The sequence below is a fragment of the Marmota monax genome, unplaced genomic scaffold (genome assembly GCF_021218885.2).
Source record: "Marmota monax isolate L192 unplaced genomic scaffold, Marmota_monax_Labrador192_F-V1.1 WCK01_AAM20220418_F8-fsc00104, whole genome shotgun sequence".
NCBI lineage: Eukaryota > Metazoa > Chordata > Mammalia > Rodentia > Sciuridae > Marmota > Marmota monax.
This window is the reverse complement of record NW_026693836.1, coordinates 2,944,965-2,968,373: the sequence shown is the minus strand read 5'-3', so window position 1 is coordinate 2,968,373 and position 23,409 is coordinate 2,944,965. Positions and strand designations below refer to the sequence as shown.

General features: G+C 41.5%; 1 protein-coding gene across 11 annotated transcripts in view; it reads left to right on the top strand.

The window, feature by feature from the left end:
* Slc36a4 (solute carrier family 36 member 4) overlaps positions 1-23,409 on the top strand; it is a 391,588-nt gene that overhangs the window by 10,373 nt on the left and 357,806 nt on the right. The window contains exon 1 of one of the 11 annotated variants that reach the window (XM_058584998.1): positions 13,016-15,118. The exons of 9 other annotated variants lie outside the window; for them this stretch is intronic. The gene's annotated coding sequence lies outside the window, so the exon portion shown is untranslated. Of the gene's footprint in view, positions 1-13,015; positions 15,119-18,186; positions 20,446-23,409 lie in introns of those variants that run through there. One more of the 11 variants, XM_058584997.1, reaches the window with a different exon arrangement.

Genomic DNA, 23,409 nt, shown 5'->3' with positions numbered 1-23,409 from the left:
TTGGGTGGCATTGTCACTGTGGCCCCTCTGGAGAGCATCGCTTTAGAAGATAATCATGTGTAAGCAGAGATGGAAATAGAATTGCCCTGTGCCAGGAGCAGCTGCTCTTCTGTAGTATTTTGGGAGTTGCCTTTGGGTCGACCCGCAGTCTTTTTCCTTCTCTCTCCCAAGCAAAATACCCATACAAAGCAGAAGTTGTGAAGGCTATTCCTAGCTAGAGGGGAACATTACAGATTCATTCTGTGAGAGAGTGATTCCTTCTGCAGAGTTATTTTTGGGGTGCTTCCCCTAACACATTAAAAGAGCTTCCGTGGAGGAACTGCATTTAAATTGCACAGCCTTTCGCTGCCAAAGCTGCTCGGGAAGTTCTGACGCGGGTGACATCCATCAAGATCTATGGGGTCTTGCTTTGTTTTTTTGTTACAAAATTAGAACAGAGAGGCCTTGCCCAAGAGTAGGGGCCAGATGAAGCTACAGGTATTCCCACAAAACAGCTTCTTCATCCTCTGCCCAGGGGTGGCTTTTGTCTCTGTAGGTGTGTCCCAAGCACTTAGTATATGAATACTTGTTGACAGGCAAGATCATATTGGATGTGGGCCCTGACATCTTTGTTGGGCTCTGAGCTGTGATTTAGCTTCTAGTCTTCAAATTGGGGATGGAATGTTAAATTATGGCCTCCTCATTGCTGCCTTGGGGGAAGTCACTTGGCTCTCTGAGCCTCAAGTTATCTCATCATTAACCTGGAGGTGGAAGAATGGATGGAATGAGTAACTCCTTTCTTTGTCTTTCCCACCCACTCTGGGCAGCCCCTTTGCTCTGGCTCTCTGGTCAGTGGGAACTTTTTGAAGACAGGGCAGAGGGAAGCATGAACTCTTTTGTTTTAGGCAGCTTGACACAAGCTCATGGCCTTCAGCTACAGTGCTTCTTGATGGGCTTCTTCCTATTTGGCCAGACATCCAGAGTTCTTTATGGGTAAAAGATGATGGGGAAAAGAGGAGCAGGTGCAGAGGATTAGGCTAAATCTCCACTCCAACCCTGGAGGCTGGTGTCTCCAGTTGCTCACCATGATCTCCTTGTTCTTAGGTTTCACGTAACTTTCTATCCTTGCCTTGAACAAAGGCTGTTTATTTCTAAATGTTTTTATGAGCATTGTTTTTGCAATTACAAGTAAGACAGAAAAGAATGGATCCTGATTATAAGATTGTATGTACATTAGGGTCTAAATTTGTTAAAAATATCTACATAGGAAAAACACTACAAAAATCATATTTGGTTATCCCTGGATTTGGTATTTTAGGAAATTGTATCTATATTTTTTGGCATTTTCTAGATTGAACATGTATTTTCTTTATAGTAAAAATGATTAAAATTACTGTTAATAACAAATAGCCACTTATTGGAATTTAGTATGTGCCTGACACCATAAGAATGTATCATTACAGTCTTATTTAATCTTGTTATTAATGGGTGAGGTAATTTTTAAAAATACAAATGTTAACTAATTTTTGTTATCATGGAAAATATACACAACATAAAACTTAACCTTCTAACCATTTTCAAATGTACAGCTCAGTGGCATTAAGCACATAGACTGTAAGATACTGTTTAAAAATTCCTTATTTTATAAATGAACTGAGATTTAGAAAAACAAGTTCCTTGCTGCATTGGCATCCGGTCATTGTGACAAAATACCTGTGATAAATCAACTTAAGAGGAGGAAAGTTTTTTTAGCTCATGGTTTTGGAGATTTCAGTTCATGGTCCACTGGTCCCGTGCCTTTGGGCCTGTGATGAGGCAGTCCATCATGGTGGGAGGATGTGGTGGAACAACTGGAAAGTAAAAAGATAAGCAGGGTCTTTGGTCTCAGTACCTCCTTCAAGGGCATGCCCCAATGCCCTAATTTCCTTCACTTGGCCACATCTCTAATGATTTCACCACCTCCCAACAGTGCTAAGGACTGGGACCCAAACCTGCAACACACAAGCCTTTGGGACACATTCAGGATTCAAGCTATAACACGAGCCTGAGTTCACAGAGCTAGTAAGTTCCAGAGACTGGATTTGGATGCAAGAGAGATACTCAGAAGAAGGATCTCTAGGCTGTCTGGTTTGTGGCTGTTGGAATCCATGATTTTTTCCTTCCCCTGCTTGCCACTGAGCATAGAAAGACACTCATTGATATGTGTCTCCCTTGAAACTTCTAGGGGTTGAGTTTTGTGTATCTGTCAGGGATGTGCGGCTGACAGGTGCCACCTGTTGATGGATACCAAGGTTAATGCTTTGTGTGCTTCTGTCTTTGTGAAGAAGGTTGAAGTGCGTGGGCTGCTGTGCTGGGAAGGGTATGTGCTAGAAGGTGTCCTGAGTGGGTAGAGAGCAGTGGCTTAGAGCTCAGATACATGACTTGGTCGGGTCTAGGTGTGCCATGCTGGGTAATTCTGGAGAATGAGCCTTTAACTTGGAGTTAGGAGGTCTGTGCTTCAGTCTTGATTTTACCGGGTGATAGATGTGCTTTGGACTCAATTTCCTCATGTCTAAGAGGGTGATGAAAGTGCCTCTTCTGCTTGCCTCCTGTGATGGTGGTGATGATTAAGTGTCCTTATGTTGGGGAAGACTGCTAAGTAAATGACAGGGCATTCAAGGAAGTTTTTGTGATGGGAGTTTTTAGTGTGTAATGGAGATGGGGTTGTCTGGGGCTGACCCCAGAGATCTAAGAAGGGTGGATTTGGATGTGAAGAGTGGCAGTTTGTTTTGCTGTCAGCTTGCTTCTTCTGCTGTTGTGTGGCTGGTGACGTAGTGTCCACTGTCTACCTAGTGTTGTTCTACTTAGTACCGAATGCTCTGAACTTTACTGAAATTTGTCTGAGCCAAATTCCTTGGATTCACTCTGCCCATGACTCACATTTCCCTTACCGAAACAAACTTTGATTTAGATCATTTTTGTAGCTCCACAGTGGTTGAACGCATACAGTGACTTTCCCTGGCCTTGTCTGTCTGCTTTGTCTTTACAGCGAATACCTGTCTGCTCTTTTCTCAAATCTCAAGTATCTAGGCATGTGAGTGGGTCAGAAGAAGCTCAGCTTCTTATTGGACCCATTTTGTGCAAGACACTGTAGAACATTAAGATAATGAACTGTCAAAGACAACTACGCTCCCCGTTTCATAGGGAAGATGTGCAGTTTTGAGGATTAGGAATAGGTAACTGTAGTCCTTGGTCCACATGGATAGAGGTGCATGTTGGGAATAGTCAGAGTTGAGCTCTTAGCAAGACCTCTGTGACTTTTTGCTTTTTAACAAAGGTTAAAATCAGCTATACTCAAGTGGAGTTTCTGTCTAGCTAACCTGAGACAGTTTTCAAGTCATTGCTGTTGCAGGGCATGGTTCAACTAACAGGAAGGCTGGGGTCTGTGCAGGGCTCTGCTGAAGTAAACATCTGTCTCACTCTCCCCTAGTTTTTGGCTTTGAGAATGGTACTCGAAGACTAATTAGGTCACAGATATCTGTTTTGAACTGATTGAGGCTAGGCTGCATGGACATTTAATTTCCGGATCAAATTCTGATGGCCTGGTTTGCCCAGGGGTTTGGCCGCAAGCACCCTCTGGTTGGCAGTAGTGTATTTATAAAGTGTGAAGAGTCAGGTGAACAGTCACTCCAGTTCTGTAGGCATCCAGGGCAGCAGTAGCCAAGAGGCATTAACCCTGCAGGAAGTGGGAGTGTAGTTTTTCCACTCTGCTTTCTGAGTTTTCTTAAAGTTGTTGATCCTCATTAATTGCATGAAACCATTTCCTTTTAAGGAATCGAGTTTAGTGTTTATCTAACATTAGTTTGTCTCTGCTGTAAGTCAGAGTTGTTGATTTACTGTGTGCTGAGCCTTTTGTGCCGTTTTTTCTACCTTACAGAGGAAGAAACCAAGGATCGAAGTGGTGAGTGTCAATAGCAGGACCTGAGATTGGAACCTGTGCTTCTGAACAGTTTGGCCTTTGCACCATAGCCTGGGGAATAGAAGACATCTTGCCTGGAAATGGGGAGCTCAGCTGAGTTCCTTGGCCTTCCTCTCTGGAGAGGCCTGCTGTGGGTGTTGGGGACACAAGACCCCCAGGGGCGGGGGCAGATGAACCTCTGTGTGGAACTGAAGTCATGTTTTAGTCTGTCACTCTGGAGTGACTGGATTACAAAATTCTCAGTTTTCACTCTTTGTTGGATTTTCTCCTGTTTCACTGTTTTTCTCTCTGTTATGCCCAAGACCCTGGGTGGGTGCAGGTAGGTGGTGAGGCCCCATGAGACCACAAAGGTGGTGACAGCATCAAATAGCCACCTCCTGTGTGCATAGCTGTTGACCTGAGCATTCCCCCTCTTCCACTTTCCCTACACTTTTGAGGAATAAATAGGAGTCTGTGGAATCTGCATGTGCTTAGTCCTCCACAGCTTTCCCCCATGCTGACAGGAATGCTGCTGCTTAAGGTTATTATATTTGTTGATGTGCCTGAGTCTTGGGTAGTTTGCAAGTATCCTCTCATCTAGTACTCCCCGAGAGCCATCACCATCCCCATTTTACAGACAGGGATTTTTAATGGAAGCCACGGACGTGACACTCTTCAGTAGCATAATTTTGTTCATGTTATAGTTTCCCCTGGAAGTTTTCTGAAAAACATCTAATAAGGTGTTTGTTTAAGTCGGCCTGTGGAGAGGGTGAAAGAACGCCTCTTCAGAGTTGTCTGCCGCCTGTGGGGTTCTTTGTCAGGAGTGTCTGGACCCATCCTGGGTCCTCTCTAAGCATTTCCTAACTGTGAGCCAGGCATGGCTACTTAACCTTGCTGAGTCTGTATTCCATAAAGTGCAGATAGTAATAATATCTAAAAGAGGCTGTGGTAAGATATAAATGAGAGAGCGTATGTAAGATCACCCAGGGCTTAATTAATGGGTTACTATTTGTCATTTAGTTTTTTAGTTATCATGACTTGGAAAAAGCACAGATCTCAATACTAAAGTTGAGGCCTGAGAAACTCCCTATTCCTAGGATCAAAGGCAACTGACCTTCCCTGCAAACCTTCGCCCAAAACAAGGAGGAGGATGAAGCATAAAGAACCCTTAGTTCAGGTAGAATCTTTCTGAGCCTTCCCATTCGTTTTGGACTGGGGGGGTTGCTGCTCTAAACAAATCCATGTTAACCACATGGCTTCTCAGAAATGCCTGGGCCAGTGGTTTAAAAATGAATTTCCAAAACAGGATTTTGGAAATAGAGGTATTCTAATTGTGCATATTGGATACATCTCGCCTTCAGTGCATGCAGCTTCACTGATTATATAGCTGTCTTGAGGTAACTTTTTCTGCTTGAGGTGACTTTTAAAGGCCCCCTGGCCTCACCTCTCAAAGACCCCCACTCAAGCATCTAATAGATTCAGACTCAACCACCCAATGAGAATTCTTTATCCCCCTGATTTCCCTCCTTAGTTAAAGTTTGAGTTAGAGAAGTATGGGGGAAATTCTGTAAGAGCCAGGAGAGGGACCTGTGAGTTTGACCATTAGGGATTCCAATTTTGTGTATGTTTGCTGTGTGATCTTGAGCAATTCTCTTTACTTTAGGCATTGAGGAACTTGCAGTCTATGGGGGATGTTGGCTTGCAGATGTGCTTGTGCAAATATTGCTGTGGGTACAGATGATTATTCTTTTCTTCAGAGGTTTAGTCTTGGCATGGTGGTGGTGGTAATGGTGGCTTTTAAGTCGTAATGCATTATGAACTAGAAATTTGCAAACCAAGTTTTCTACTGCTAATGGGATTGCAAATAGGATTAAGGACTGGGCTTCCCAGTGGGAGATGTTTCTCCTTTGTCTCCCAGATTTACACCACATGGGGTAGTTTATTTCAGTTATGTGCATATCATCCACCTGCCTAGCTTGATAGCAAGCTCTGCAGTGGCAGGAACTTGGCCTGTCCCTGTTGTATCTTAGGCATCTTGTATCAGACTTCTATGTAGAATACAACTGACATCTACTTGAACAATTTGGGATCACTTCACATGGCAGAAAGAAGGCAGATTAGATTTTCTTGGCAGCTGCAGCTATTTATTTCACAGAATTGCCTTTCAGCCTTTGAGCGGGCGGAGGTGGTGGTGGTGGGTGTACTGGAAGTCCCTTGGGGCCAGGGATGCTGACTGTGCTCATCTTGCCTACTGCTGCCACATAGCCAGACTTGTCTCCCTTCCCTGCACCAAGTCCACAGCCTTTCCATTGAGAAACATGGAACCCATCTGTCTTTCTTTACCATTCCCTTTGTCCTTAGCTCAGTACTAAGTACTCAGCTGCTTGGTTGTTCTGTTGAGAACTCATTATTGTTTCCTGTACAGACTTAGAAGAACAGTCAGAACCATGTTAAGGACCATTTGCAGAATATGCTTCTCACAAGGAAATGCGAGTGTGGTCTTGCCCTTGCGTTATGGATGAGGAAAGCAAATTTACAAAATACCACCCCCAAATTGTGTCAATTTGGACTTTAAACTGAGGATACTGTGGAAATAGCAAAGGCAGAGAGGGGCTTTCTCTGAACTTGCCTTATCTGCCTGAAGACTGATCAACCAAAAGGAACTCAAATTTTATGAATCCCCTCCCCTTGGGTCTCAGCAGCCAGGGAAGATTAAACTTATATCACAGGAGAGGAGACCCACAGAAAGGGAACTGGAGAGTGACACCATGCCTAGGCATTCATCTTTCCTAGAAATTATCGGCTCTAAGTTGCCTGCATCTTCCTATGAAGAGGGAATATAAGCTTCTATATCTTCCTGGGTTTTCAAGTATGTACTATTCTTTCTTTTTAAAAAAATATCTATTTTTTAGTTGTAGTTGGACACAAAAACTTCTATTTTATTATTTTTATGTGGTGCTGAGGATCAAACCTAGGCAAATGCTCTACTGCTGAGCTACAACCCCAGCTCCTGCACTATTATTTAATATGATGTCCTGTGTGGTAAATAAATGTATAATTTTTATTCTATTAATCTAGCTATGGACAGGTTATTTCATAGACTCAAAGCCTTAAAGGGTAGAGGGAGAGTTTTTATTTCCCTACAGTGCAAAGCATTTGATAGTGAAGAACTGGAATTATGAAGTCCAAGAGTCCTGGGTTTGAATTCTGTGTGTGCGGTGTCCCGTGGTGTAACTTTGGGTAACTTCCTCCGTCTTTCAGATAGATATACAAGTGGCACCTACCTTAGAAGTACTGTGAGCATCAGGTGAGAAAAATTCTTCAGTGTGGTGTTGGACATCTGATAAGCAGCAAGTAAGTGTTATGTGCTGCTCTTGGTGTTATGATTAATATTCAGAAGGATTACGTGACTCACGTTGGGTCCCAGCTGGAGCCAGAACCCCTGCAGGAGGCCCCTTCTAGAGCTCCAGCTCTGTGATGCTTGTTGATCTTGAACTGAACTTGTAGCTGGAAACTGTGGCTTGGTTGTGGCAGTAAAAGGGAGTGGATGATGCAGCTGTGCATGCAAGGAGATGTCCTGAGTTTGTAATTTAGAGAAAACAAAGACTTCCATCAATAGGGAAGTGGAGCTAAGCACAGTGGAATGGAGAATGTGTGGCTTTTCTTGGGAAAGCCAGGTGCTCTTTATTTCATCAAAATCAACAGTTTCTGAAACCTGAAGGTAGCAATGTATGTGCTTAGCTTAAACTGGTGGTTTTACACATAGCCCAGTGATATTTTAGTGGACACTCCAAGATATGGAAAATGCTGACTTCTGCAGTCATCTAGTGGGCCTACCAGCACCACTGTGCACTCAGAATTAATCACTTAAAAATATGTGACTTGTTAAAGGTGTATGACTCTGGACAAAATCCCAAAGGGACTGGATTTTAGAATTAGCCCCTGATTTTCAAGTCTGGGTCTTCTTATTTCTGTTGTTCAGGCTGGAGAATAATCTTTCTTTTCCCCCAAAGTTAATGATTTTGTTCTTTATATCCTTAAGTGCTGATTGTTTTTGTTGTTTTGGGAGAACATGATTTTAGATACTGAAAATTACTTAATGGTAGAAAGTTTCTGGCTTATACTTTAGTTGGAAATACGACCTTCTCCCTTGTTTGGAAGCAGCATAGTTTAGGGACAGTCAAGTGTAATGGTTAAGAGCATATATTTTTAGCCAAACTTAGTTCCTATCCTGTCTGTGCTTCCAACAAGCTGTGTGACTTTGGGCAAGCTCCTTAACCTCTCTCTGTTCTATCTGTAAAATGAGCTAAAATATTATTATTACCTTATAGGTTATTGAGAGGAGTAAACTGGGTAACATATGTAAAACTCTCCATATAGCATCTTCATTAATTCTTCAGTAGATAGAAGCTATTACTGTCATCATTGTCAGTATCAGTGGAAGGCCTTCCAGGAGATCATGAGTCTGGACCTGGCTTTGCCATTGTTAACAGTTGTCCTGGGTGTGTTGCAGAATCTCTCTGGATCTCAGTATTCTTTAAAACAAGGGAGTTGCCCAGACACTACAGATATGGTCTATTTCAACTTTCTGTCCTCCATGTTGGTTACCTTGTTCCTTGTCAGCCCTCTAGAGGGGATGCTCCCCGCTAGGATTGAGGAACTCTTTTTTTCAGTAGCTACTCTGCTAGATGTTGGCCCTGATAACCTTTTTTTTTTATCCCCTTGATTTTATATTCTTAATGTCTTTCCCTCTTCCTGGCTCTGCCACATGACTCTCATGTTTTATCTTTTTTTCCAGTGTATTTCAGATTGAGGGTCTGTCCACCTGTTGGATTGGAATCAAGGCTCAGCCTGGCTGGGCCACCACGTGGGATGTTGCAAATAAGGGTGATCCCATCACTTTGTTCTTGGCTTTTAGATGGTTTCTGTTCTATGCTCCCTGGCCTCAGCCCCAGCTCCACCTGCCTCTGAGGCTGAACAGGAACACCCTGTCAGGAGGAAGGAGTGGCTTTTGTGATCCGTAATAAACTGCCTTCTTGCTAGGTTTACTTCCTGGCCTTTGGTTTAGCTTGAACTTTAAAGAGCTTACCAGAGCTAATCTCAGTGTCATTTTATATTTTGTGCAGACTTCTTTGTTAGCTCTGACTTTTGCCAAAAGTGGAGCTGTGATATTAGTCTCTGGCCAGCTGTTGATGTTTCAGGCTTATCTTCAGGTTCTCCCAGACAGAATGCACAATGAATTAATTGAGCTATTTTTCAGTCCACTTCCTTCTAATTGAACACCTGCCCAGTGAGTGCTGCAGCTCACCTCCCATTACCTGATTTGCCAGCCACCCCTGCCGGGTCAGTGTCTTGCTCCTATCAGCAGACTCAGTTTAGTCATTTATAGTTGGTTACTGTGTTCTTCAGAGAGCTTTTTCTCCTTGGCTGAATTTAAAGGTGCCAATGCATCCTCTTTTGGTATAGTCCCTCTGCACTGCCATCTTGCCGCTGCCAGTCAGAATTATTGGTGACTCTAAACTTCATGAAAACTGCTGAAAGACCAGGTGCATAATGAGGGCACATGTTTCCTGGGTTGGTGTTCTCTCGCTTTTCTTTCCTTGGTCTCATGCTGTTTCTAGCCAGTCGATCTTAAAGTGCTGATGATGGTTTAGACCCAATTAGAAATGATCTTTTAAGGTATAGGACACAAAATGGTGTGTTTTTTAAAAACTGCTGACATTTTTTACTTTAGGGACTTACAGTCTCTAAAGAGAAAAATGAGAAGGAGGGCAAGGAAATCCAGTCTTCCCTGATCACAGAATGTGGTCCTTGTTCATGGCCTGTGTTTGTCCTCTGACTGTTTTCTTTGGTTGAAAAGTCTTACCACCAACCATGTAGCTCCTAGTAGAGTCCTGTCTAGGTGATTTTGTTGTTAAAAATATCCTGGGGACATAGCAACCCTTTGTTAATTATTCCAAGGAATTGCTTGCTTTAAATTTCTCTTTGTGGTATTCCTGGCCTTTTAAAAAAGTGGTATACTATTTGTGTTCCTTCTGCCCAGGTTTGAATATATTAAAAAATGGAGTGAGACTAGAAAAAAATTTTTTTTAACTTCTTTGACTTCACTGTGGTTTTGTATTTTGCTTTCAGTTTCCTTTTGACTTTTCCTGGTGGAATTAGAAATTTTCAAGATATTTTAAAGGGGCATGGTTCCTCAAAAAGTTAAACATAGAGTTACCATAGGACCCAACAATTCCATCCTAGCTATGTACTCAAAAGAATTGAAAAGAGGGACCCAAATCTTCATAAATGAATGTTCTTTATAATAGCCAAAGGTAGAAGCAACACAAGTTTCCATTGTTGAATGCATAGATATACAAAATGTGATGTATCCATATTTATAGCCATAAAAAGGAATGAAGTACAGACGTGTGCTGCAGTGTGGTAAACCTTGGAAACATGATATAGGGGAGAGAAACCAAACACAAGAGGCTACATACATGTAATTCCATTTTATTATAAGAGATATCCAGAATAGGTACATCATGCCATAGAGACGGAGCAAATGGGTGGCCGCTAGGGGCTGGGGGAAGGCGGGGAACTGACTGCTTAGTAGCTGCTGTTTTTCTTTTGAGGTGATGAACATGATAGAATGACATGTTCAACACAGTTGCACAGCCTTGTGAATATCTAAATGTCCCTCAAGTGTATTTTTCAAGAGGGTTTACATATGTTATATGAGTTTTGCCTCAGTTCCAACAACTTGAAGGTGCAGCCATATATGTTCTTGCCACGAAAGGCTTTTAAAGTGACACCACATAGAAATTATTCTCTGGTGAGGCCCTTGAATATGGGTATGAGAAAGGAGTGCGGAGTCTGTTGGCCAGGGCTGGGATTTTGGCTTGTCACTCAGCCACCAGGTAAGTGAGCCCTGCATGTAGCCTCATCACTCTGTCTGCTTTTGTCTTCTGTAAAGAGGGCTTAGAAGTAGGTCTTCCCTCTTAGGGTTGCTATGAGAATCAGTTGAGATAATGGATATAAAATGCTGAGCATACTGGCAGTGCTTAATAAATATTAACCTTTATCTCAGGGCTGTGGAAAGAGAAGGAAGTGGATTCAGGGATGGAAGCAAAATTTTAGAACTGGAGAAGAAATGGGGATTGATATCAGCCTCTAGGTTTAGGTTAGATCTTTGAGAAAAGGACAAAATCATCCTGTTCTCTAGACTCCTTTCAGAAGTCACCATAACCACTTGTGGCCAGTGCAACCAACTCATGAGGGCTGACTTCTCCCAGTTACAACAGAATATGCAGATGCACTGAGGACAGTGCCTGGTGGACGGCAAGGGTTCTGGAAGTGGATGAACCAAAGAAGGAAAAGCTGGCGCGTTCTGGCAGTCTCAGTAAGGCGCCTGGGATGGCGGCCCTGCACACTTCTCTCTGAGCTGCCTGCTCTGCACCAGGTGGTCTTGTCATCTGGAGCTGTCCGAGTCAGCATTGGGCACACCCTGAGACGTGCCCACTTCTTCTCTTAGCCTCCTGATACTTGCAGGGTTTTGAGATAGGTGGCTTTGCCTTTGTGGGCCTGTTGTGTGTTTCTGATTCCTGCTCTTGTCCTTGGAAGAAATGACCTTATCCCCTGGGCCCAGGTGGACGCTGCAGCTAAGTAGAGGAATGAGGCAACCTGGACCTCAAATGCAGCTTCCATCCTTCAGCCACAGGGGAGGAGGGCAAGTGGCGAGGCGGGAAGGCTAGACTGACCCTAATGTAAAGAAATAGTTTTTATTGCTTCTTATCACACAGATGTGGAGTAGGGATCTCTAATTTTGGGATACTACTTGATGTAAATGGCTTGTTGATCTCTTTCCTAATTCTGTTTGCACTAAACATCTTTACTGCAAAATTAGCGCCTTGTCGCATATTGGTGGTTCTTCACTGTGGATGTTTTTCAGTTTAATGCCCAAATAACATTGACTGTTGTAGAAAGATCACTGGACTTGAGGTCTGAAGAGCAGAGCTTAGCAGTTACAGGATTTCATTTACTTAATCTGCCCAACCCCCTTCTTCTTTTGGGACTGGCAGACCCCCCCTTCTTTAGAGGCACTTCCTGTGCCCCCTCTTCAACTCTTGGGGCCTACCTAGTGTGGGTTTTGGTCCCTGTGTTCTAAGTCCACTGCGCTAGCCAGGGCTCTTCCTGAAAAAAAAAATATATTTTTTAAGTGAAAGGAAGAATGTATTATGAAGACCTGGTGTCTCAAGAGAATCCAAGGCAGTAATTGCGACCATGTAATAAATAGGATGTTAAAATAGGGCCTTTCCCTACTTCTGTTTCTATAGAGACAGCAGGACATGGAGATTCTATACCAAAGTGAATGTGAAGCAGCCTCTGTGTAGAAATTGCAGTGGCAAAGCACAGAGCCAGATTTGGACCCCACACCAGAACAAAGATATTAAAATGGAGGCCTGAAGATTTGATGCAGAGAACTGCTGTCTGTCCTATTGTTCCCACCATCATACCAGCCCAGGGTGGGACTGGGGAGAGGCTCAGAGGCCTGGAAGACAGTATTTCAAGCCTTGTCTCTGGACTGTTGACCTTGAGGCCAAGAGCCTCTCTGGAGTAGAGACCCTGGAATGTTGCCTGTGGGGAAAGCTGGTCTGCATGGGTTGGAGGAAGCTGCAGGCAGAGAGGGGACACCTTCACCTGAGAGACCCCGACAGCCTTTGTCATCAAGAGTTCCCCTTTTGCCTCAGCTAAGCAGAAGTGTTTTCTTCCTGTAACTTATAGCCACAGGTTCAAAGTGATAAGCATCCTGACCTTCGGTGACTCCCTGAATTTTCTTACTTGTGGTTTTTCTCATGTGCACAGTGAGGTACCTGTAATTGTCTCACAGGTACATGATCAAATAAATAATGTACTCGAAAGCATAGGGGCCCTATAACATAGGAGACAGGGAGGCTATCACAGGTTTTGTGATTATTTCATCAATCACCTGATACCAAAGATTTGATAATCCTCAACACCATTGGTTTTCTTACTGCAAATTAAACATTCCTTCAGAAACAAATGATGCTGTTAGCATCTTTTTTTTTTTTTTTTTTTTTTTTTAATAGCAGAGTTGCTTGAATTGACTTATGTATTTTTAGGAAATGAATGAATGGCTTTTGATACATTATGGCCTTTCCAAGCCTAAAAAAGGCTTTTTCTGAGTTCAGTCTTAATTATGTCCTGGGGAGCAGAGAGTGCTGCCTCTGCATCAGATGGGCTGTTCTTCATGTTTCTGTCACAGGGATAATGGTGCTAAAATTTTACAATAATTGCGCATTTATCTGGCTTTGGAGTTCAGTAACTTTGGATTTGAAGGCCGAAGTTGCCACCTACTAAACTGTGCTGTCTCTAAGTCTTGTCCTGTCGCCTATAAAGTGGGAATGACTGGAGATTACAGGAGATGATGTACTTGAAGTCCTTAGCTATGTCTGGTAGGGGATAGGTGCTGAACCAATGCACTGTTACTATAAAAAATGGTAGTTTCAGAAATAGTTGCAGCTAAAGGGTGTAAGTCTAGAAATTATGAATCCAAGTTTAGCATTTAATGCCAAAGTGAATTAATATAAAAACAAATGAATCAGCTACTGATGAGTGCCTCCTCAGTGCAAGGGGTGAGGGTGGAGCAAATAACAATGTACGTAACACCATTCCTGTCTACCAGAGAAATAAATCACATACATACAGAGCATGCTGCAGTTGGGCATTGGAGGTAGCCGAGGATTGGGAGCTGGGAGGCTTCCTGGAGGTCTGGAGCTGATGGAAAATGTAGCAAGGGAAGCAATGTGAAGAAGCAAACATGAGTGTGTTCTGTGGAAGGCACCACATTTTATTTATGTGTGTGTATGTATGGCCTAATATTTTTCTTTGGTTTTGTCTTTATCGTCTTGATTCCATACCAAGTCTTCTTAGTGTTTCTGATTATTATGACGAAAATCTATTCTCATTATAGATCCCAGAGTGTATTTTCTTTGTTGACTCATTTTCCCCATGCACCATTGGCTTTTTGTTGACCCACAGCTTTAAGTGATCAGAATTCTCCTAACAGATTCTACTTATTTTTGCCTTATTTTAATTTTTCTGCACTGGTAATGGCCTTCTGGAGAGTTTTATCTTGTTGATTCTCAGCCATTCAGCCAGCAGACGTTTATTGAGCACCTACTATAGGCAATGTACTGGACATTATGCTGGGGAAGTCTGGGGAATGGAAAGATCAGTGAGACAGTGGTCCCCGCCCTGAAGCTGCTTGGTGAGTAAAGGAACAGATGGGCAGACAGACTCTAATTAAAGTATGATTAGTGCTTTATGTTGGTCAGATAAGGAAAGACATTCGGTGGGAGCCCCAAGTCCCTGAGTTCTCTTGAGCTACTTGCCACTGTGTTTGGTTCATGAGGTTCTCGCCTGATAGAGCAGTCTGGACATAAGCATTTTGTTGTCAGTAACTAGAGTTGTGATGTGAAATCTCTGCATAGTAGCCTGCTTGGGAGAATGCTGAAGGTTCCTTTTGTTACCTACACTAAATCCTACTCCAGGCAGAAACTCTAGTTTGAAAGAGAAAGTCTAATCTTCCTTTCCTCCTATAAACTAAAACCTGTCCCTCCTCCCAGGATCCCCATCTCAGAAATGTCATTGTCATCAACCCAGAGGCCTGAGAGCCTTTTCTGCTTTCTCTCCCTTACCCTCATATCCAGGTGTTCAGGAGTCCTGTCAGCATGGACATGGGTGATGGCGGTGTCTGCCTTCTGCCTCCTCCTTTGCCATCACCCAGCTGTAGGGAGAGATCCTCATTACTGGATTCTGAAATTAATTAGAGGCTCTTTTCCAGCATTTTAAAAATACAGAAAAAGAAACAGATTGAAAAACATGAGAGTATGGCATAAGGTTTAGTTTTGTGACTTGTGTATAATATAGTTTTTTTTAAAAAGGGTTTTTGGTATATTGACTTATTTATCTCCCACAACAGTGTATACAGTAAGTTCCATTATTATCACTATTTTACAGATGAGGTAACTGAGACTCACTCAGGGAGGTTGAAAAGCTGGCTCCAGGATGCAGAAAATTCCAGTGTTCCCTGCCAGGCTGCTGCCTGCCTGCCTGCCATAGACTGTCTGCAAGTACTTGTGGCAAGTACTTGTGTGTACATACCCAGCGTTGCAAAGTAAAGCTTCTTACTCACAGGTTGTGGCTAAAAAAAAAAAAAAAAAAAAAAAGTTTCTATTTGATAGACCTTTGTGTATGCATTTTATGCCCTCCATGACTCTACACTGTAGCCACAGTAAACTTTTAACATGCAAATCAAATGGTGCCTTCTTCCAATGAGATCTTCAAAGACTCTGTGCTCTTAGAAGTATGAAAGTATGAAATTGGGGTTTCCAAGGCCCTGTGCAGTCTGGTCCCTGCCTGCCTCTCAACAATTCTGTTGACTGCCTTTTTGCACCCTGGCCTTTTAGCTCCTCAAATCTGCCAGACTTTGAAAGACCTCAGGACTTTTGCCTATGCTCCTATGGCCTCTCAGACATAAGCTTCCAGAGTACCCAGTACTGCATTCTTGGTAGCCACAAGAGATGGTTTCCAGTTAATGTCTGAGGACAGAAAGGGCAGGAGAGCACAGTTCACCTCCCATCCCTAGCCTCAAGGGCAGCATCTGGAGTATCAGTATTTACTAGGTGTTCCATTAGCTATGGGAAATGAAAAAAGAAAAAAAAAAAAACACTTATTTTTGGCCAAATTGATTATCCTTGTCAAAATATTCCTTACTCTCTTTTTCTTCCTGACTCATCTTTCTCTCAATGGCTACCTTTATTTCTTTAAATGGATCATAATCTTTTGATTTTTTTTTTTTTCTATTGGATTTTTTTTTCTTTTAATCTATTGGATTCCCAATCCTCCACCTGAATGTAGAACTGCTGACCTACATCTGTTGAGCACACCCTGGATCACTGTGGGGTGGGCAATGTGGTCTAGTCCTGGGGCCTCAGATCAAGAGAGCAATTCAGTCAGACAGCTTCCTGGTAACTGTGTAGGCTTCTGTCCTGGCTAATGGTGACAGGGCAGATTATGTGTGAGAGGCACCTGGCGTAGCAATGTTGGCAGTTCAGGAAGCTGGTTGTTTTTTTGACCTTCGTTGGGTCTCCCTGTGTTTGACAGTGTGCCCATGTGATACATGCTGCTTGTAAACCAGAGAGGCCAAGAAGACTGGCCCAGGCCTTGTTGGATCCATGGCAGTTTTTTACCAGCTAAGCATGTGTAGTCCCAGGACAAAGCCATTCAAATTCCTTTTCCAATTTAAAGTTCAAGTATTGGTGACGTTTAAAACCTTGATATTTGACTTTGGGGAGCTTTCTGGCCTAGGTTCTTTGCTCTTAGAACTCTGCTTTGACCCTGAAGTGGTAATTTATAGTGATATTAGTAACATCCTCTGTTTATTGAGCATCTGCCCCATGCCAGGCTTGTGCTCAGTGTCCAGGATGCAGTGGCTCTGCTCCACCAACCTGTGAAGTAGGTGGGGGACTCCAGCCCCCACCATTTGCAGACGAGGAAACTCAGGCCCTATGAGTTTGAGAAAATTGCCAAGGGTTTCTGTTTAGAATTCCCTATAGGACACCTTTCTCAATTTAGTAACAACTATCCTATTAATGGCTTTTTTGATTTAAAAAATAATGACTGTAAGCTCATTGAGAGCCAGTTTTAATAATTGTCTCTTGTCTCCTCTGTGTGATCCATGTTCTTGATTGGTGTAATCAGACTTTTCCTGGTGAGATACTGGCTCAGGAGGTCTGCTTCGCTCTGGAGGGGTTTCTTGCTTGGTCTTCCCACCTCCAGTGGTGGGAATACATGTGGCTAGAATCCAGGACATTGCTGATTTCCTCTCCTAGCTACTGTTTATTTCTAAATGCTTCTGTTTGTCTTCTCTGGCTGCATTCATCTTCACTCTTTACTGCTGTTGTTTATTGCTCTTTGCTCGCTCCTATATTTTTATTTTCCAGACTTGCCTGAAATGCATCTTGATTTTGTCATCTTTATGTTTTTAAAGCCCTGCACTTTGTTACTGATGGTTTCCCTCATTTTGCAGAATTTTATTTGGTTGCAAGTCAGTGTGCAACACCCTGCTTTTCTTCTTTTTCCATCATTAAATTTTAATATTTTGTGCTCTTTTATAGAAATTTGTATTTCATTTCTAAGGTTGTAAAAATGGACCTTTAGTGCCCTACGATTTGACTTCTCATCGTACTTACTTGTTTTTAGAATTATGTTCACAAAGCAGAAGGCACTTTTATAGAATCCTCACTTTTTTGAAAAGAAAATCCATGCATAGCATTTTGGTAGTCTGCACCGTTTTGGCTTTTATAGATCATATCGGAACACCCTATCATGATGTCAAAGACCATTGGGGTCCCTTTCCCTCCTGCTTCTTACCTCACCTCCATTACTCCCTGCCTCCCAGCATACTACACCAGTGGTTCTTGACACTGGGTTTTACGACTCCTATACTTAAGTCTTAAAAATCAGACCAAAGAGCTTTCATTTATGTGAATTATATATTCACATAATACTACATTAGAAAGTAAATTTGAAAATATTTTAAATTTTTATTAAATTAGTTTAACTATAAGAATAATAAACCCATTAACATGATAATGTGAATAACATTTTTTAATGAAAAGTAACTATTTTCAAACTACATTTAGTAAGAAGAGTGAGACTGTTCTTTTTTTTTTTTTAAGATCTCTTTACTGTCTGCCTTAATGGAAGACAGCTGGGGTCTCATAAATGACTTTGTTTTTATTCTGCTGCAGTATGCAGTGTTGGTTGACGTATGTGCAAAAAAATCCAGCCTTACCCAGATAGGTAGTTGAAAAAGGGAAGATTTTTTTTTTTTAAATAATCTTTTCAGTTAATTGAGGGCAGTCTTTGAAACTACATCAGAACTTAACAGTAGCAGTTTCTCAAAGTTTTGTCACAGTGTGAAATCTGAAACCATACGCATAGATTCTTTCTCTTGTAAATTGAAGTCCACTGGTCCATATTGCACTTTGAAGCATCTTTTATGCCTTATTTTGTCATAGTATATGTTAGTCATTTGGAAAATATTAAAATATCACATTTAATATTAATATAGAAATAGAATATCACATTTGCTTATTTTACTACCATTCTTACCTAAACACTTTTAAGTATTAGGATGCTCTGAAACTCATAATACAAAGTTTTCTACATTTTACTCTCTTTGAAAATTCACATTTTACCTTTAACAACAGATGTCATCAGTTTTCCTAGAAGTAGTAGGCTTGCTTTATTCATTTGTTGAGATTGCCTATAAATACTCAAATCTGAATAACCATCCTTTTTCTGTTAATCATCTTTCATGTAAGGATGGTGTTCCTTGAGAAACGGTGGCTCCTGCATCCTGCAGCTGAGTCACAGCAGTACTCTTTCTTCCCGGCAACCTGCAGCTGAAAAGCTTGATGAATGCTTGCTATTTGTCATGTGGGATACCACGAGAACATGAACTAGAGAGTAGTTATTTAATAAAATTAAGATTTTTTTTTTTTAACAAAACTAATAATTTTTGCTGCTCCATAGAAGACATTCTTAACTGAAATTGACATTAAAAACAAATAAAAAATGAACTTCAAGTGTGTAATAGTGGAAAATACAAGTACTAATATGGTCAGATGCCACTATTTTGATTTATGCTAAGATGCCAGCAATTTTACCCACCATTGTTTTTGTACCTTTAGTTCAAATGTCAACACACTTGAAGATAGTTTGACCTTGCAGGATTCCCAGAAAGGGTTGTGGACCATACTTTGAAAACCACTGGGTAAGACCCAGTCATATGTATACCCAGTGTTCTTGCTTCTTCTGCCTAGGCTCCATGCCAATTGAACACACATCTTCACTACCACCTCTGTCCCTGTGTGTACACATATGCATATATACATAATTATGTGTTTATATACATGTATGCATCTGTGTATTTGTGTATGTATCAGCTAATATTGGTTATAATCCTGTCTTCAATGGTCTCTTCTAATAGACTGAGCCAAGTTTCATATTTATCTTGGGGGGAGGAGCACTGAGTACTATGACTGTTACGGGTAATCACTTGTTCCATGTTAGTCATCTTTATTATCATCATTTTCATCATTATATGGGCTTAATAAAGACTTAAATACTTTTGAAACAGACGAAGAGGTTGGGTTAGTATTCCCATCGTTTCCTTAGAACTGGTTTTCTGTGATATCAGCAAGTGAAAGCACAAAAGGATTTGGGAATGCTCAAATAGGTTCCTAATTGAAGGAGTTTCCAGATTCTTTATTGTATAATGTACATTGTAAATCCTTAAGAGGAGTAGGAGGCAACAAAACAAAGCATTTCTCAAGCTGAATCATTTGTGAACCCTCTTTTCATAGCATCACTCAGAGTATTAGACTCTTTAGCATTTTCTTGGGAAGTAATCTGCCTCCTTCCTGGCTTTTCCATTTTAACAGATGAGGAAGTTAACTATCCACATTCATTCTTGCATTAAATTTATATTTCAGCTATTTGATGAATACCTCTTAAGGTAGACACTGCTAAGTGTGGAAATACAATGGTAAGTGGAAAAACATAGGAAAGTGCTAACACTCTTTGTATGAAGTGGGTGCTTAAGTGGGAGATTCCAATATTCGTTAACTAATCACTGAAATTACCAGTGTTCTGAGAATGGTTTGTAGGAAGAACACAGTGCTACATAATTTGGTTTTTGATTGACTTGAGTCTTCCTTTCAACACTAATGCTGGTATCCTTGTGGTTCACATGACTGAAGATCAGTGAGAGGGTCACCTGTTGCCCAACTCCTCCATCCTTGAGTAGCATTGGAGATATGTTTTAAAATGTGAGACAACCTCCATATAGTGCGTGACATATAGTAGGTGCTGTATATGTTGATTAGCAAAGTGAAGAATGCATAAATGTGTTTAGGAAACCTGGGGCCGCAGGACATACCCTGTACTGTAGTCTTATCACCCCTAACTCCCTGTGTTGTACTGGGTGGACTGAAACCACACAGTGTGTGTTTCATGCTCCTTTGTTCTGACCTGGCCCCATCTTAGAAGGAACCAGTGACCTTCATATAAAGAAATACCACACATGTGCTGTTTTCTATTTTGGTCTAGTATTACCCACATTTGGGGGAAAATGTTAACACTATATACATGAACAGATTTAATCAAAGGACGTGTTGTTAACATAGTGAAATTGGCCTTTGGATTTATGACTGCCTGGACAGATGATAGCAGAAGAGTTTTGCAATAGAATAGCCCCGGAGTCAGGAATTTTGTAAAGTTAGGGTCATGTGTAATTTGATGTTTCATTCCATGAAGTCACCTACAGAGAAATCGAACATTTACATGTTTATTCACTGGTGCTTTTGGTTCTTTGTGTGTAGCCACAGACTGTGGGCTGGATGAACTCTGGGAATACATAAGAATCTCCTCTCTCCGCTACCACATACAGTCAGGTAGGCAGGAAGACATTTACCATCTCAAGTTATCTTCTTGCTTTAAAGCCTGAAACTCCTTCAGCCTCATTATGTGCTGCCAGAGTCTGAAAACTAATAGGCTTTTGAGGGAAGGGGTGAGTGGAGTCACTTAGAGAAAAAACATGCATCTGGGTTGCTGATTATTTCAGGTGTTGCTTGAGATTGAATTAAAACAATTATTAGGGAGTTTTGGATCTCTTGATTTCTAATCTTTGTGATTGAGTTAGAGTTCCAGAAATGTCTTGAATTGCTAATTTTAAAAAAAGATAACTTTTTTCTTTGTAAAATAATTCATACTAATTATAGAAATTTGGAAAAATATCAAAAGACATAATGCTGAAAATTATCCATAATTTGACTATTCAAAGATAATCACTACAAACATTTTGTTGTATTTGCATATATTTTTACAGCATAATTAAGGTCATTGTGTATAAATTCTGATTTCTACTTTTTCCATTTAACTTACGAATATTTTCTCCTGCATTGAGAGCAGTGTAGCACAGGAGCTTGTATGAATTGCCTGTAGCGGCTGCAACAAATTTTTATAAACTGAGTGCCTTAAAACAACAGATATTTATTCCCTCACAATCCTAGAAGTCAGACGTCCCAAATCAAGGTGCAGGCACTCTGTGCTCGCTTCAGAGGCTCTAGGAGAGAATCCATTCTTTTCCCTGCCAGCTTTGGATAGTTGCTGGCATTCCTTGGCATGTCACCCAGCACTCCAGTCTCCTCTTCTGTCTTCATAGCCACTTTTGTGCACATGAGTGAAGGGAGGATGGGGTTAAAAAAATACAAAACTTACCTTTCTTATGAGGACCCTTGCATTTAGAACCCAACCAGAAAATGAAGGGTATCTCTGTTTCAATGTAACTGACTTAATCATGTCTTCAAAGTACATTTTTCCATATAAAGTAATTTTTACAGGTTTCAGGGTTAGGACCTGATGGCTCTGGGATCATTATTCAAAGTATAAGAGCACACACTCTGGAGTTGGCTGTGTGGGCTCAAATTCTAGTGCCAGTTGTGTGTGGTGGCACACACCTATAATACCAGCAGTTTGGTAGGCTGAGACGAGAGGATTGCAAGTTCAAAGCCAGCCTCAGCAACTTAGCAAGGCCCTAAGCAACTTAGTGAGACCCTGTCTCAAAATAAAAACAATAAAGGGCTGGGAATATAGCTCAGTAGTTCCTTGGTACCCACCCTACCTCAAAAAAAAAAAAAAAAAAAAAAAAAAAATTCCAGTGCATCTCTTAGGAGTAGGATGACCTTGAACAAGCATCACAACTCTTGGTGCTTCCAGTTTTTCAGATCTGTGAAGTGGAAGTAAAAACACCTACTTCCCTGAATTGGTATAAGGATTAATTTAATCATTTTCTCTTTTTGACAAAATCTGTTTTCAGCTTTTTATGTCATATATGAGGCTGCTATGGATATCTTTGATCATTCTGTTTTGTTCCATTTCAGATTTATTCCCTAGTGTAGAATTCTGGAAATGGAATCACAGTGTCCAAGGGTGTATACAATTTGAAGCTACTTAATAAGAATGTGCAGCACTGTGCCTATTTCACTCCTATCAGCAGTTAGTGAAGAGAGGGCTGGTTTCACTGTGGTCATGGCTATTATTGAATATTATCATTTAAACATTCCCAGGTACTTGACATAGTCTGCCCTGTAAGGCTGAAGTGTAACATGGCAAAGGGACTTGAAACACAGTGGCTTCTTTAGCAAGGAGGATTCTGAAAGGCTGGAAAACTTGTAATGAGAAATGAAATCCTTCCTTTGTCAAGTTTTCAAATGCCTTCTCCATTCTGTTCTGAAGCTGGAAACTTCCTGAGTGTTTTTGAGGCTAGGCAGTGGGGTGTTGGGGGAGAGGATGTTTTAGTAGCAGAGCAATGCTAGATACATGAGGATTTCAATACATAGTTTTGTTTCTGTTTTCAGACTTTACATATTTAAAATTCTAAGTGTTTGATGAGATGAGGGAGGCACACTTGACCCAAAAACAGTTTGATTTAATCACTTTATAACTAAAGGCATATGAGGCATAGAAGTCTGGAGTGGGAGAGGGCAGCCCCTTCATTACCTGCCAGTTATCTGGGAGACCAGACCTGCCCCCTGGTAGCCTGCTTTCTTTCCCTGGGGAGTCCATTGCAGTCTGTTCTGCCTATCCCTGGACTCTGGGTGATAGAGGAAGACCAGGGATCCACAGTATGGTTCTACAGCATGTCTGCTCACAGGGACCCACATCAGAGACCCACTGCTGTTCAAGCTATTTGGAAATCAGCATGGTGATTTCATTTTCTCCAGTAGTTAATTGATATGAATGTACAGTATATACAAAGGAAAGCTTTTCATACATGAATTCAGGAATACCTAGATCAGTTCTGGGCTTAAAAGATATATTCGTGTCCTGTTTCCTGGAATCTATAAATGTTACTATAACTGGAAAAAAAGTTTTTGTAGGTGTTATTTGCCGCAATCTGGCTGGGCACAAATCACTGAGTCGCCACAAAGCCTTGTATGTTCAAACAGGAAGCTTTATTGCCGGAACTCCACCAGCACTCCACACACACTCCCCGGGAACTTTCCCAGCTCTCCACCAGGCTCTGCCCCAACTCTCTTGGAACCCCGCAAGAACTGAGAACTCAATGGGAACTCCAAAGATGCGGGAGCCCGAGGCAGCAAGAGCCGCCCTATTGCCGTCAGCAAAGGTCTAATATACAACTGAATACACAGCTTAACTAACCATCATCATCATCAGTGGCTCGCTGGCATCACCTTTCAACCATTCCCTCTGGCAAAATGCCAGGCGTCATTCTCAGCTGTGGCCCTCAACAGTTATTAAGTAAGGATCTTGAATGAGATCAATCCTAAGTGCCATCACATGCGTTCATAGGAGGCAATGCAGGGGTCACTTGACACAGAAGGCAATGTGAAGAT